The following is a 5,385-nucleotide window of genomic DNA, read 5'->3' as shown; positions in this document are numbered from 1 at the left end:
CCCTGCTCACACACCTGCCCACCTGCCTGGAGGTTGTATTGACTTGGGACTGGGTTCTGACTGGGACGAGGCCACCCAAGGCAGGGGGTGTCCACTCCAACAGTGACTGATGCCAGCGAGGCCTCTTCTGTCTCCTTCCCTGTCCTCACTGGCTGACTCTCCCTTTCTCTTTCTGTATGTCCCTCTGATGTTCTCTCTCCCCCTCCTGGTCTGTCCTCATCTCACTCTCTGTGTGTGTCCCTGTCCCTCTCGGCCTCTCTGTCCCTGCCCCATTCCTCTGTGTCCCTGTCTCAGTCTCTCTCTGATCCCCAGTGTGCAGAGGACCAGAGGGAGGGAGGGAGGAGCACAGGGGACTGAGGTGATGGTGCACGGGTGCCTTGGAGAAGGAAACTCTATGGGGACTACACCTGAGGGGGTAGGTGGAAAACAAATAGTCTTTACAAGTGAAAAGTGAAGTTAAAAAATAAAAAAAAGAAGAATATAAAAAAAAAATACAATCACGCCTGCAGGATCCTCATCCTGTCTTGGTTTCTGCAGCAGTGGGGGTGTGAACTGTCCACACTGGGCAGTTCCTCAAGCATCCTGGCCTATACCTGTCTCCCGCAGTGGGGCTGTTTTGATCCTGTCTCCTGGAGACAGCATAAAATTGGGTTTTGTTTTTTGGTACAACCAGTCACTCTGTGTCTTTCTCTTTGGTGAGTTCAATTCATTTCCATGAAGGGTGATGACATGATGACTTTCTACTGTGCTTTTGTCTTTAGTCAAATCCAGGCAAGAAATGTGTGGTAGGGCCTCCCCGGTGGCGCAGCGGTTGAGCGCTGGGTTGCAAGGCTGCCCGCAGCCTCTGCAGCATCGGTTCGATCTCTGGCTGCTCCCCGGCCACCGGAGGAGGGTCCCACATGGCGCGCAGACCTCTCCAGCTGCCCGCTGCTCCCCTCAGCAGTGTACTTCATCAGTCTGCCTGTTCTGCAACCTGATCTGGCTCTGGTGAATTCTCTCACCCTCCTGCACTTCTCACTGTACCCAGTGCTTGTATAAATAAATAAATAAATCTTTAAAAAAAAGTTATATCTCAATAAATTTGCTTTAAAAACATAACAAATAGGGTCTACAAGTTGCCCTGTGTCTGTCCTCCACAGTATCCTCATCAAGGGCTTGTGGGGCAGGGAACTGCCTGAGCCCATGAGGAGCTGAGCACAGACGGTTTCACTGGACAGAAGCTGTCAAGGCGCCTCCTCTGCGTGGTCCTGAGTCACGCGATGAGATGCTGACATCACGCTGCTTCTGTGATGGGAGAGACTTTAGGGGCCTTGGGTGGGAGGCAGCTTATTTTTCATGTGGGCAGAATGGAAATAATGAGTGTCCAGAAGGTCTACTGTGTTGGATTTCAATTCTCCACCAGTTCTGGGATACACAGGAGGGGAGACAGCTCCCCCCGTGAGTGTGTCTGACTCGCTGGCTCTTCCTCGTGAGGAGAATGAAGCAGAAGGGACGCGCCACGTCACAGAGTCAGGCTCACAGGGGCTGAGACTTCCCGCCCGGGCTCCCCTCCTGGTCCCTCTCTGGGGTGACTCCCTGCACACGGTGGACCCTCAGCTAAGGGGACGCCCACAGGACAAGGACCTGAGGGTTTTCTCCAGGAGCCACATGCAGGAGCTCTGAGGCAGGTCCTTCCACGCTGATCACGGCCATTCAGAGTCGCCAACATCTCGTCCCCATCGCAGCCTCGTGGGACCCAGAGCTGGAGCCTCTGAGTGAGGCCCCTCCTGCCGCCTCCCCCTCAGAGACTGTGGAGACGCCAGATCTTTGTTTTAGGTGCAAAGGAGGAAGAGATTTGGTACAAACCAGTAAAATATTCAGGCGATAAAGTGATCAGTGGCTGTTTTCTCACAAGAAACAGTGGAGGCCAGAGTAGCTCACGTGACGGTCAAGGTCCTGATTGCAATGAGCTGTCAGACAAGGAATCCACGTCCTCTGAAGTGTCCTTCAAAATATGTGATTTTTAAAAATCAGTTCTACCGTTTTCAGATTCCCATTTAATTTTGCTGTTTTGTTTTCTTTATACTATCCCCAGAGCGGTGTCTGCAGGGTCACGGCACAGAGGGGCTGTCAGCAGCCTGGAGCTGTGAGCAGGGCTGACTCTAACCTGCTAGCAGGGAGTGGGGCCTTGGAGCCCCAGAATCATTCCCCACAGATGGCCCTCCAGGGCAGCACAGGCCTTTCTCCTCTTGATTCCCTGAATCACCTCCTCTTCATTGCAGGAATCTCCCTGCCACCCCAGCATTGGGGAGTTGGGGAGGATGTTGAGGCTCAGGAAATGGGGGCCTCCTCCTAACCATCTGTCCTCTCCTCCTCTCTCTCCTTCATCAGCCTGAGTGTGCGTGTTTGAGTCACACCAGCCCTGCACGGACAGGAAAGGCCCAGAACCTAAGTGATTCCCTGGTCAGTTACAGCTCCAGCCCCTCTGCAGTCCCACCAGGGGAGACAGAGACTCTCCCAGCCCCAGCCAGAGCCGCGTCTCCCACACAGACCTTCCCCTCACAGTGTCCCCGATGCTGCCCCTTCCTGGCCCCACCCTTCCTGGTGCCCCCACCACTCCTTTGGGCCCCATCCCCTAGTCCCCATTTTCATCCTCTGCTCCATTTCCAGGAGCCTCCCTGTCTTCCTAGTCATGCCCTGGGGGCTCTCCTCAACCTCCCCTCATTCAGGGATGGAGAATTTTTAAAAGATGTATATTTGTTTATTTATTTCCTTACAGCGTGGGTCATCTTTCTATAGTTATTGTTCCTCTTAGGTGCGGCCCTTCCACCAATGATCCACCACACACCACCACCAGCTCCCCGGGTCTCTCCCCGGCTCTGATCACTCCTGCTCCCCCTGCTGCAAGACGTGGATGGTGGTTGGCCCCGGGTCTTGGTGTTTTCCTGGAACCTTGTCCTTTTCTTGGGCGAGGCCCTGGGCTCCTGGGTAGAATTGAATGTTAATTCCCTGGAAGCAGAAGCAGAAACAAAGTACAGAGACTCTGGAGTCCAAGGATCCATCCGAGACTGAAGGAACCTCTATATTTGGGGATCAGCCCATAGTCTGGGAATCAGCTGTAATGACCTGGAAACCTGCTTTTGTCCTTTGTCCATAGGACTAAGAAAATTTGGGGACTTCTGACCTGACACTGGACTTGGGCGCCCCCTTGTGTGCAGATCCCTGTCCTGCCGCTGGGGGCCCAGGGAGCCTGGGGAGGGCCTGGCTGAGCAGGAGAAAGGGCGGCTCTGGGCTCCTGTGCTCAGCCCTGTGGCCACACGGGGGCGCTGCCGCGCTGCTCCGGATTTGGTGGCGCTGCCAGGACGGGGCGGGGGCTGAGGTGGGCACAGCTGGGGATGCTGGAGGGTGGCGACCTGGGGGTGAGATGCTCTGTGAGGAGTCAGAGCAGCAGGGCTCAGAGGAGAGGAGACTCCGGAGCCTGCCCTGTGTGTGAGGTTTCCATCTTTTCTCCCAGAACCCCTCTCTCCAGTCCCTGGACGGTGATACCTGGGAAAACTGGAAAAGAAAAAAAATTTTCTTTATATAACCTATTAAATATTGAGAGTATTTTAAAAAATAACATTTAAAGAATACTGTTCGATTTACAGAAAAGTTGCAAAGGTAGTACACGTCTTGTTTATCCCACACCATTTCCCTTTTGTTAACATCCTACATGAGTACAGATTTTTTTTTTTTACCACTAATGCAGCAATGTTGACATAATAACTAAACGCCATACTTTAATTCGTTTTTGCTAATGTCCATTTTATGCCCAATAATCCCATCCAGTTTGCCTGGATGACAGTTTCTCAGACTTTCCTTGTTTCCTTGGGAGAGGTGTTGGGGTCACAGATGGGGGTTCTTGGGTCACCTCTAAGAAAAACTTCACCAGAGTCCTCCTTTCAGTGGGGTGAGGGCACACACACACACGCACACATATGAAAAGAAAGAAGTCCATGCTTGCACAGACACAAATTGGCAGGAGGACCTGATCCTGGAGGGGGGGGTGTTGGGGAAGCCTGTTAGTGGAGGCTCATTAGAACTCTGTTGGTGTGTGTGGTGTGGAATTACACATTTTAATAGGTGTGAAGCTGTACTCCAAAAATTTATACAGTGTTATAAACTAGTGTAACACACGCATATATATATTAATTATTGCTTTTGGGTGTTTTGCTTACATTACTGCTAAAAGCCATGATCCATTACGGAGGTCTTACTATGTGGGCCTCTTAGTTGAATCATAGTCTCTGGTATACTATCAGCTTTCCAATCCTCAGATATGGAGGAAATTTCTAATTCCATTTATACCACATCTAGGTCATGGGTAAGAAAATGTTTGCTCCTCACTTGATCTATGTAGCCAACATCTGCATCAGTAATATAGAAAATCCTTGAATTTCCTCAAATTATGTCCTGGAAAATGTTCCTCAAATTATGTCCCCTGCAGTTATTTCATTGTTTTCCTTTCCTTTCCAGTCTGATTTGGCTAATTTTAATGCCATTCCAATAGGGAACAGTGGTAGAGAAAGAAATAGATGAGATAGTAATACATCACTCCTTAATTCTTGTAGCCCTAGGAAAATCAAGTGTTCTCTATGGTGGTGAAAAGAGGAGATTATTTCCTGATGCAGGAGCACTCACAATGTAATGGAAATGCAGGGTTGTATTGCCATGGTTTGATCCATAGCACATTTTGGAATAGTGCGCAAGTCCTGTTTCATAAGCCTAAATAACTAACCTGGGCCCGGGTTCCAAGGAGGACCATGAATTTGTGGCTCATGCGTGCACACTCCTCTGCCCCACGGGGGGCATATTGTGGCAACACCCTTGTACAGACTTTGTTTCCTGTGGTTTCCTGAGGGGAGGTTCCCCGAACTGTGTTTGCATGGAATAGCTGTGAGCCATCTACAAACTTCCATAATGGAGTTTCCCTTCATGTATTTAAGCTGTATTCTGTTGTATAGTGATTTGTGGACCAGACAATGTAGCAGAAGTACACTGAAGCAAGTTGATTAAGAGTTGATAAATGAATGTAATGTAACAGAATTAGCTGACTGATTTATTCTCAAAATGTTTATACTTCAGTTAGTTTATGATTTAGTTGGAATTACCATGTTAATCCCTTCAACATATTGCTCTGTACTATTCTCAAATAGTTTCTCATTAAAGTCTTTTCTCCTTGATCTGCTTTGCAGACTTTCCAAACAAAGACTGCCACCTTTTTCCAATGTATGTTTTTCAAGCATCACAGAACTGGGGTGTAGACCAGAGGTGCAGTGGTTGAAAGGATTCACCAGAGAGAGTGGGGAGCAGAACAGGCAGATGTACTGAAATACACTGCTCCAGGGAGCAGCAGGCATGACAGGA

The sequence above is a fragment of the Talpa occidentalis genome, unplaced genomic scaffold, assembly GCF_014898055.3.
Source record: "Talpa occidentalis isolate TD23 unplaced genomic scaffold, MPIMG_talOcc4v2.1 talOcc4.2, whole genome shotgun sequence".
NCBI lineage: Eukaryota > Metazoa > Chordata > Mammalia > Eulipotyphla > Talpidae > Talpa > Talpa occidentalis.
Note: the sequence above shows the minus strand (reverse complement) of the source record.